Source organism: Tupaia chinensis, unplaced genomic scaffold (genome assembly GCF_000334495.1).
Source record: "Tupaia chinensis unplaced genomic scaffold, TupChi_1.0 Scaffold148234_1, whole genome shotgun sequence".
NCBI classification, from domain to species: domain Eukaryota; kingdom Metazoa; phylum Chordata; class Mammalia; order Scandentia; family Tupaiidae; genus Tupaia; species Tupaia belangeri.
The window spans coordinates 2,939,322-2,950,763 of NW_006208084.1; the positions used below are offsets into that span (position 1 = coordinate 2,939,322).

Below are 11,442 nucleotides of genomic sequence, written 5' to 3' on the forward strand. Positions count from 1 at the left end.
AGTGTCTTCCCAATATTTCTTATGTTGAACATAGCAGGTGCTTTCATGTCATACCAATCTTTTTTAGAAAATGGATCAACCACTTTCTTCTTGGCTCCCTTTTTGCCGCCTTTCATAAGACACTTATTCTTGCCAACCGCCATGGTGCTACTCAGAGAGCCAAAAAGGCATATTAAAAGGTTTCTAACATAAATCACAACTCAAAGGCAGTAAAGCCTCTACAGTGGTTATGAATCTCAAGCAACAAACTCAGATATGCAAAAATATTACATGTCTTTGTTTTGCTTTGTTACTTTTTTTAGAATTATTTATTTTTATTTTATTTATTATTCAATTTGACTAGAGAGAGCCGCCAGGACTCAAACCGTGGCCGGTTATGTGGGAGTCCAGCGCTTTAACCACCATGCCACCTGTCGACCTAATATCTTTGTTTTCCTTAAATCAACATAGATCTGTTGGAGACTTTATTTTTTTATATTTATTTATCTATTTCTTCCATGAGACAGAGGGACTGAGAAAGAGAGATAGAACAACCTCCAACAGAGTCTTGATGCCATGATATGCCTAGCTTCAGCCAGTCCCAGATCATGGTAATGCATATGCCCAGGATACTCAGGGAGGTCTCTGGACTTGAACTGGGAGTCTTTCCATGTGGCATTGCCTTGCAGAGTACTACATTTCACTACTGCACCATCATCCAGCCCCTATTTTTTCAGTTCTCTCATTTCACCAAGTTGACGAGCGAGACACAACATCTCGTTTGTTTGGGAGACATCTTCACCCACCTTAATCAGAAGGTTATCAGATTATAGGGGAGTCCTCACTAGTCTTTGGTCAGTGATCCAGAGTGTCTACCCATTGTTCCATTTTCCCCATGGTCTTAGCCTGCATTTAGATCTAGAAGGTCTGGTGCTTTCTGTTGTATCAGAAAGGGTTCAATTTACCTACATTCAAAAGTTGAAATAAAAATAGTGATGGCTTGAGTAAGATAGAAGTCTACTTCCCTCTCACATTAAGAACAACAACAAAAATACAAGTGGTTAAGGTGTCTGGATCTCAGATGGTAACCATGCAATTTGAGCGTCACACTTGACTTGAAACACATGCCAGACACATATACATGCATGCCCAAAATCCTGGAAGGAGACACAGAGGAGAAGGAATTATAGTGTGACCATGCCCCATGGGGGGTGGTTTCTCACCTTCTCCCTCTCTTGTCTCTCTCTGATGAGCACACATGTCCTCTAGCAAACAAAAACCAAAAATCCGAAAGAAGACTGTGTGGTTGCTCCCTACTCATCCTTCCCCACCTCTACCAGTTTCAAAAGGTTGTCTCAAAGTCTAAGATAGTTCAGGGGCCTTGAACTACAGACAAAGAGGAGAAAAGAAGCAAAATTATGGTATCAATAAACCTAATGAGCACTATGGATCAAGGACTATACTGAGAGCTACACATATTATTTCATTATTCTCCCTAACATTTCAGTATGGCAGTTACTATTATTATCACATTTTAGAATTGGAAACTGAACTATAGAGAAGTTAGGTAATGTGCTCAAGGACACACAGCCTGAAAGTAGCAGAGCTGGGATTTTCATTGAGTCATTCTGGCTCTGGAGTTTATAGTCTTGGCTATTCCTCCTTACTAAGGAAATGGCCATAAAATAATGCATAGCATGTTTGCTTACCTAGGAGAAAGTGAATATACAAATGGACAATGGGCAGACCATATCTGATAAGAGAACTCTGACCTACAACCTCTACAGCAACCAGCTCCAATTGCAACGACCTCTTCAGCAGTGGGCCTAGAATTGTCAGGACTTGGTCAATGACTGTCCACTTTCCTATTGGGTTGTAAGAAAACTCATGACATATTTTTTCCATGCTTTTCTGTGCAAAAATGTGTCATGACTTTTCTGACAACTCAAAATTTTGTTTCCTGCTTCCCCAGCCAGAAAAAGCCAAACGTGATCCCCAAACCAATCACATGAGATGTCCCATCTCCTTTTTTTCTTTTCCTTTTTTTTTAAGAGGTATTTTTGCTATAGGGCATGTGCACTCACCAGAGAGACAGACAGATAGAAAGTGAGAAATCACCACACCCCCCCAGGGGAATGACCATGCCACAATGCCTTCCACTCAATTCTCCTCTTGGGATTTTGGGCACAAACACACACGCACACACACACACACACACACACATACACATACACATGCCTGATGTGAGTTTCAAGCCTCCATGTCCTGGGACCTGAACTGCGGTTGGCCACATGGAAGTCCAGCGACATAACCATTATGCCATCTGCTGGTCTTGAGACATCCCATTTCTAATCAGCCCACCTCCAGTTTCCCCACATCATCTCCAATCAGAGCATCTCTGAAATCTTCCCCTTCTGTCAATAGAAACTTTCCCAGATGCAAGTGATGATGGCTGACTCCCAGGCTTTAGCAGCTCTGAATAAATAACTTTTGTGTGTTCCCATTTCATTTATGTCCACACACTTCATTGGCTAGACTTAGTCATGTGACCAAAACTTGCCAAAAGGAGGCTGGAAAATAGTCATTTACATGGGGAGGGGGGCGCGCAACTGAAAAATTGGCATTCTTTCACTAAGAAAGAAGCAAAAAATTAAAATCAGGAAGCAGCTATAAATGTTAGTGATACCTACCATCCCCTGGGCATAGGGACCCCTGGGCAAAGCTTGGCAGCAGGCCCCTGCTTGCTCAGACTTGTGAAGCAGCCCTCTTCTCCAAGCTCAGTCCCTTGGAATACAGTTTTAGAGTGTTGCATGACTTCCTACTCTTCCAGGTCATTCTAATCTCCACTCTTTACCTGATCTGCTTCCTTCCAACACATTCCATTATCCTCAGAGGTTCTCCTTCCTTTTGTTTTACTCTCAGGGACACTTTTGTTTCATTCTCAAGGACATTTTCCACTCTTTGGGGGAAAAAAATGAAGAAAATAACAATTGCTTGCTCATAGTATTTCCTTTATATATGAGGGCAGTTGCTCCAAGAACTTTACATTTCTAATTCATTCCATTGGCACAACCCTATGAGGTAAGCAGCATATCTCTCTTTTACAGACAAGAGATCAGAGTGGTTAAGTAACTTGCCCAGTGTCTCATAGCCAGGAAGTTACACAGTTAGAATACTTCTAAAGAGAAGGCCTGGCTCAAGAATGTTTGCATTTTCTTTTTTTAAGGTTTTTTGCCAAAGGGCATGTGTGCTCACCAGAGAGACAGAGACAGTGAGGGAAAAGTGAGAACTCACCTTTTCCCAGGGGATGACCACACCACAATCTCTTCTTCTCCATTTGCTTCCTGCAATTTTGTGCATACACACATGGAGCAATTTTTAAACTGCCATTGTCTGGGGCTTCAACCATGGTCAGTCACCCTGGTGGGAGTCCAGTGCTCCAATCAATGCGCCACCTGCTGGCCCCAAGAATATTTGCTCTTAACTAAAGTTCTACACTGCTTCTCTAGGCTATCTTTAAGTAGATTTTGCTTTCTTTCCTGTAATGTCAAGATTCAAAGGAATACCAGGAGTCAAGTTCCTATCTCACAATGGGAGCAGGGAGAAGTAGAGAATACAACTGGCAAACTCCAAAGATCATCCTGCTGTGACCTAGTAGGACCCAGAAAGCCATCTGGAGCTCCTCTTCTTTTATTAACTGTCTCTGCTTCACTCTACACATTTACCCATTCTCCTTCACCAAGTCTTAGCGTACAATCCAATTACACCCCACTTCACAACTTCCAAGCACATAATCCCATTGGAATAACCAACCCAGACTGAAATGCCAGTTAAGTCTTATCTCCAAATTGCTGAAAGAGAGAGTCTGATGTTCCACATACCCATCCCCCTTGTTCAGTTAACTGAGATGAAAAAGTATGATGATTAGCACAAACCCAAAACCTGGGAGTGGACTCTCAGAGAAAGGAGATGACCCCAGGGCCAGTCCTATAGTTTAGTGGTTAAGGGAAGTGGATCCCACATGGCCTGCTGTGGTTTATGTCCCAGACCTGGTGGCTTGAAAAACAAACCAGATGTGCATATGTGCATGCCCCAAATCTCAACACAATGGAGAAATGAAGAAGAAGGGATTGTGGCATGACCATGTCCCATTGGGAGGATGATTTCTCCTCAATTCCTCTCTCACTCTTTTTCTCTGTCCAGCTCACATGTTTCTGGTGATTAAAAAAATAGCAGGGAATGACCCCTAGTGCTCCTAGTGCTGTTCTTTAAACGTACATACAAAATACAGAAGAAAATCATAGCCAAAACCAACAAAGAACTATATAAACCCTAAAGAATGTTGCCAGGTAGAACATAGACTGACAAAGCTGTAAATATTACCACTAAGGAAACAGAGAAAGATATGCTTCTTTGGGCAGATATTAGGATGTTAACATACGGAAGACGGAAGTGAATGACTCAATTCCTACATTATTTCACGACCAAGGGGAATAATTCCTTACCATAAATGGTAGAGAAGCTATCTTCCCTGAAGATAAAAGATAATAAGAGAGCATTTAATATGCTGTAAATGAATTTAAATTCCCAGGACCAGCATAATTACATCTCAGGGCACAGGATGTATTAATAAAATGCACATATGTTGATGAAACTAACATCATTGCTCTTTAAGGAAAGATGGAGAAGGAAAGTTAGATGGGAGGACTAGGGGAAAGTAAATTATCTATTTTACTAAGGTTAAAAGGAGGAACTCTAGAAATAGATATTGATGTGTTTGATGTTGCAAGAAAAAATTAAAGAAATTATCATTAAAAACATAGTTTGTAAATATTTATGGCATAACAAGTAATAGATAATTAAATAATTTAAAAGATAATAGGAGTAAGGAAAGATTTAGTTAATCATTTATCAAAGCATTTATTGAGTATGTAATAAATGCCAGACATAAGAGTTTAAAAATATATAAGATTCTGAGACCAGAAGGTACCTCAACAAGTAATGCAACTGGACCCACATGGAAAGACCCCTGGTTCGTGTCCTGCCCTCCTCCAAGACATGTTGGTCACATGTGTGCCTGTGATACAGGTTGGCTGAGGTTGAGGATAGGTCATGGTGTGAGGACCCTGTTGGAAGTACATGTCTCTGACTCTCCTTCAGAACAAAAGGAAATGGAGTTTTAAAATTATATATATGGGGTCAGCCCATGGTGTGTGGTTAAGGTGTCTGAATATCACATGGCCAGCTGTGCAGTTCGAGTCACAGACCCAGCAGCTTGAGAAATACACCAGAAATACATGTGTGTCCGTGCCCAAAATCTTGAAGAAGAAATGGAGGAGAAGGAATTATGGCATAACCATTCCCGAGTGGTGCTCTCTTTCACTCTCTCTCTCTCTCTCTCTCTCTCTCTCTGGTGAGCACACATACCCTCTGGCAAAAGAATTACACATTGCCATCATGTGGAATTTATGCAAGTTATGTAAAACTGACTCAGCATTCAAAAATCAATCAATATAATTTATCATCAGTAGACTAAGGAAGAAAAATCATATGTTCATATTAGTAGATGCAAAAAAAAGGCATTTTACAACACTTAAAACCCATTTGTGATACAGACTGTCAGTAAATTAGTAAGAAAGGTGTTTCCCCAACCTAATAAAGAACATTTACAAAAATCTCACAGCTAATTTGACTTAGAAAAAGAGAGAAATTTAAATCTTTTCTACTAAAATCACAAAAAAGCTACTATGTCCCCTGTCATTACATTTTTCCAACATTGTACTGGAAGTACTAGTGAAGGTAATAAGATAAGAAGTGGAAATAAAAGATAATCAGATTGGGAAGGAAGAAGTAAAATTGTCTTTGTTCACAGAAGACATGACTGCCTGTATGACTGCCTGTGTGGAAAATTCAAAAGAATTGGCAAAAATCCAGGAACTAACAGATCATTAGAACAAGATTGCAGGATACAAACTCAATAAACTAATATCAATTGCCTTACTACATATCGTCAATGAACAAGTGGAATTTAAAATTAAAAACACAATACCATTCATGTTTCTATCCCCCAAAATGAAATACTTAGGCATAAATTTAATCAAATATACACAATATCTATATCAGGAAAACTATAAACCTTGATTAAAAAAAAAGAACTAATTATGAGTAGAGAGAGATGTCTATGGATAGTAACACTTATGATCAAGATACCATTTCGTCTCAACTTGCTCTACAGATTCAGTGCAATCCAAATCCGATTCTAAGCAGGTCATTTTGTGGAGATTGACAAATTTATTTTAAAGTTTATATGCAGAGGCAAAAACCTAGAGTAGACAGAACAATTCTCAAAGAGAAGAATGAAGTTGAGGACTAACACTACCAACTTCAGGACTTACTATAAAGTGATAGTAATCAAGACTATGTGCTATTGATTGGAGGAGTCCGACCCACCCCCGCCGAGGCTGGACCCCGGCGATTGATGAAAGAAGAGACAAATAAATCAGTGAAACAGGGCAGAGGGCCCAGAAATAAACTCACATGCCAGCTGATCTTTGACAAGGGTGTAAAGGTAATGGACAATGGAGCAGAGATAGTCGGTTCAACAAATGGTGCTGGAACAACTTGACATCCATAGCTTTAAAAGTGAATTTAATACATTCTTCACAAAGTTAATTAAAGTGAATCATAGACCTAAACGTAAAAGAAAAAAACTAGAAAATAGCATAAAAAGTAGAAAAAATAGCATAAGGAAAAAAACCTAGATATCCTTGGATATGACACCGACTTTTTAGAAAAAACAGTCAAGGCACAATCTGGTGTGGGGGGATTGAAAAACTGGACTTCAATCAAATAAAAAAAATTCTGCTGTGTGAAAGACAATGTGAAGAGAATGAGAAGACAAATCACAGACTAGGAGAAAAAGCTGCAAAAGAATACCTGATAAAGGATTGTTATATATATATTTCCATCCATATCCAAGAGAACTTCAAAAAGGTCATGGAAAATTTGAATTAAAGCACAAGTTTATTTATTTATATTGAATTAGTTTACTTTGATGCCAAAAAATTGAAAAACTCAAATCCATGCATAGTTTCTTTATAATACTGCATTTTATATGAACTTTTTGAAGATACCCCCTAACGTGTGTGTGTGTGTGTGTGTGTGTGTGTGTGTGTATTACCATAGCCCTGAAAAAAGACATGGAAGAACTTTAAATGCATTTCTCTAATAAAAAGAAGCCAATCTGAAAACCTACCGACTGCACAAATTCAACTATGTGATATTCTGGAATAGTAGAACTATGGAGACAGTAAAATGATCTGTGGTTTTAAGAAATTGAGGATTGACTAGGTGGAGCACAGAGGATTTTTAGCAGTAAAACTAATGTGCATTATACTTTAATGGTGGATACATATCATTATATACTTTTTCCTTTTTAAAAAAGTTTTTAAAACATTTATTTATATCTATTCACTGTACATCATTACAGTATACAAAATGAGATTTTTTTCCATCCGGAATACACTGTATATTGGCTCATTCAAAGATGCATGTTATCTGGTCCAGGGATAGAAGTTTTTATTTATTTTTATATATGTATTTTTTCTGTGTGTTGTAATTTTATTAATTTTTCATGATTATTTTTATTTATTTTCATTTCTTTTATACATTCAATCACTATACATCACTACAGCTTGTAAAGTGAATTTACCCAACATGAACATACTTCACACCAGTCCAGTTGAAGACACAATATATATTATCATCAATAGATAATTACCCATTTCTGTGTTCCACAAATGTCTTGCCTCTATGTATTTCTCCTTGATTGATTTCCTCACTCCCTCCCCCTTCTCCTATAATCTTTCCACAATGTTTCCAGTATCTCTAACCATTCTCCATGCATCTATCTCCTCTAATCTTTCCGTTTCTGCCATAGAGTGTGGACACTTGGTGTATATTAAGTGGAAATATACAATGTCTCTCTTTCATAGCCTGGCTTGCTTCACCCAGCAGTAAATCTTCCGTATTTGTCTACTTTCTATCAAATGCCAGGGTCTTGTTTTTTATGGCTGAGTAGTATTCCATAGAGTATATGTGCCACACTTTTTCAATCCATTCGTCTGTTTGTGGACATTTGGGTTGGTTCCAAGTCTTGACAATTGTGAATAATGCCACAATAAACATAGATGTGCAAGCACTCTTCTGACTGAGCATTCTCCTATCCTTTGGGTTGATACCCAGCAGTGGATTATATGGTAATTCTATTTGTAGATTTTTGAGGAACTTCCATATTGTTCTTCACGGTGGCTGTGTTAATTTACACTACCATCAACAGCGTTTTGAGAGTTCCCTTTTCACGACAGCCTCACCAGCACTTACCTTTTAAAAAAAAAAAATCTTAACCATTCTGATTGGATTTAGGTGCTATCTCATTGTGGTTTTGATTTGCATGATAAGGGACGTTGAGCATATTTTCATATGCTTTTTGGCTATTCATATGTCTTCTTTAGAGAATTGTTTAGCTCATTTTTCCATCTTTTAATTTGATTGATTTTTTTTTGGGGGGGTGGGTCGGGAAAGCCAATGTATTCTGGTTATCAGTCTCTTATTTGAGGCATGGTTTACAAAAAATATTCTCCCATTCCAACGGTTGTCAATTCTCACTAATTACTGTGTCTTTTGCTGTGCAGAAGCCTCTTAATCTGATATAATCTAACTTTTCTATTTTGGGGATTATTGCCTGTGCTTTTGAGATCTTATTTCAGAAGTCCTTGCCTACTACAATGTCTCCTAGAGTTTCCCCAGTGTTTTCCATCAGTAGTTTTATAGTTTGAGGTCTTAGATTTAGATCTTTGATTTACCTTGACTTGATTTTTGTCAGAGGTGAGAGGTAGGGGTTCAGATTCATCTTTCTGCAAGTGGAAATCTAGGTTAGATCTTTGATTTACTTTGAGTTGATTTGTGGTGAGAAATAGGAGGTCCAGATATATTTTTCTTCAGGTGGATTTTTCCAGCACCATTTGCTACAGAGGTTTTCTTTTTCCCACTGTATTGGCTGGTGTCTTTTGTCAAAAATCAGTTGACCGTATATTTTGGGGTTAATTTCTGGGACCTCTATTCTGTTCCATTGGTCTATATGCCTGTCTTTGTACCAATCCCATGCTGTTTTGATTACCACAGCTTTGTAATTTATTTTGGGTCAGGAAGTGAGATGCTGCCTACTCCACTTTTCTTGCACAGAATTGTGTTAGCAATACTGAGTATTTTATGATTCCAGACAAATTCAATGATTATCTTTACTAAGTCTGTGAAGAATGTTTCTGGTAATTTTATTGGGATTGTGTTAAATATGTAGATTAATTTGGGCAGGATTTCAATTTTGATTATATTAATTCATCTGATCCAGGAACATGGGATGTCCTTGTTTTAAATCTAAAACCTCAATGACACACTTTTTTTGTGTGTCATTTTCTATTTATTTGCTTAGGTTTTCATAGATTTCCTCGTAGAGGTCTTTAACTTCTTTGGTTAGAGTTATTCCTAGGTATCTTATACTTTTTGTGGCTATGGTGAGATTACTTTTCTCAGTTCTACCTTCTTCTGCTTGTTGTTTGCATATAGAAATGCTATAGATTTTTGTATATTGATTTTGTATCCTCCCACTTTACTGTATTCATTTATACTTTCAAAAGTTTTTTTATAGATACCTTTGGGTCTTCTATGTATACCAGCATGTCATCTGCAAATAGAGATAATTTCACCTCTTCTTCCCCTATTTGACTGCCTTGTATTTTATTCTTTCCCAATTGCATTGGCTAGGACTTCCAGCACTATACTGAAAAGGACTGGAGAAAGTGGGCAGCCTTGTCTTGTACCAGTTTTTCGTGGAAAAGCTTTCAGTTTTCCCCCATTCAGTATAATGTTAGCTATAGCTTTTTCATAGATGGCTTTTATTGTGCTGAGAAATGACCCTTTTATGCTTATTTTGCTGAGTCTTAACCATGAAAGGATGTATTTTGTCATATGCTTTTTCTGCACGATTGAAATGATCATATGGTTAGAAGCTTTTATGAGAGAGAAGCCTGGTCAGATTTCTAGCATAATGTGTCCCCGGTTTCTCAGCTTTATTTACTCCATGGATGCGTACACACTAGGAAGCAGGTAGATTACCTGTGTCCAGCTTTATATGAAGAGCTGGAGACAGATATCCACCTTGCACAACCAGCTAGCCTAGTATTTTACTTCATTCCTTTCAATCCTTTCAGGTTAGAAGATTCCAGAACATAGTTGGAATATTTAAACAATTCTGGATATTCATATAAAACATTGACTCAGGAAAGGATATATTTATCACTGAATATTAGTTTCCATATGCTGTTAGACATAAACACATCATATGCAAAGTTTCAACTTTCAACTGCTCTTTTAACTTGAACGATGGGTAGCAATCAATTCTTTGGTTGAATGTGGCAGCATTTGGATGTGTTTTTTCAGTCATCATCAATAATATAGCATCAGTTTCTTTCTCTGAAAATAGAATAAAATGATCATCCATAGTGATTGAAGAGTTTCTTCAGTTTGGTCTTATTAAGAAATGATACTATCTTGTCCTTAACATTAGAAATTATAAACCTTTACTTCTAAAATGATAGATTCAGTTTACTCTAGACAGTGGCTACAATTTCAAAATATATCAATCTATTCTAAGAAATTGAAATAACCAAGTCATAAAGAAATATTTCCTCTTTCTAACTTTAAATAGGAAGACATTTGTTTTTTTATGAACCACTCTGTGTCAGTATGTAAAAAGTCATTTTATACTCACCAATAATTTCTTAGCACATCATGCTGGAAAAAAATATATATATACTGGGTATAATTCAATCATAGTCAAAAATTCCAGTCTTTCAACTTTGGATCAAAATCGTGAGGCATACTGTCAGCTACTGATTATTCTCTGTGAGTATAATATTGGAAAAAAATCCGTGTGCATTCTTGGTATGGGTCCTTGTACATTTTGTACTGTTCTTATGGCTCAAAAAATTTTTTTAATTTAAATGAAAACAAAACAAAACAAAAGGCTTTCTTATAGCACAAGCTTTCAATTACAAAAATTTGTTGAACATGTTTTTGTCACATATGCACTATATGTATTCAAGGAGTTGATTCATACTGTGTATCAGTGGTTTGATCCAAATGTTAAGCAAAATATATACTAGAAATTCACACAATAATTTATCTCCACATTTTTTTATCATTGATATTATACAGTCTTCAAAAATGTTACTTGATTAAAAATTTTTGCAGTGTTAGGGAACTTTTTGACTAGTTTGACATACTTTTCAGCAATGATGTAGTTTGTTCATATTTTAAATACCACATCTTGTTTTGTTTTGTTTTCTTTCTTTTTTTTTTTTTTTTTTTGAGAGTTTTTTGCGATGGGGAACGTGCGCTCCCCAG

The 11,442-nt window shown here is 37.1% G+C and overlaps 1 pseudogene; it reads left to right on the top strand.

Moving 5' to 3' along the window:
* Positions 1–1,710: 1,710 nt before the first annotated feature.
* LOC102473844 (AP-3 complex subunit sigma-1-like) overlaps positions 1,711–11,442 on the top strand; it is a 47,800-nt pseudogene continuing 38,068 nt past the window's right edge.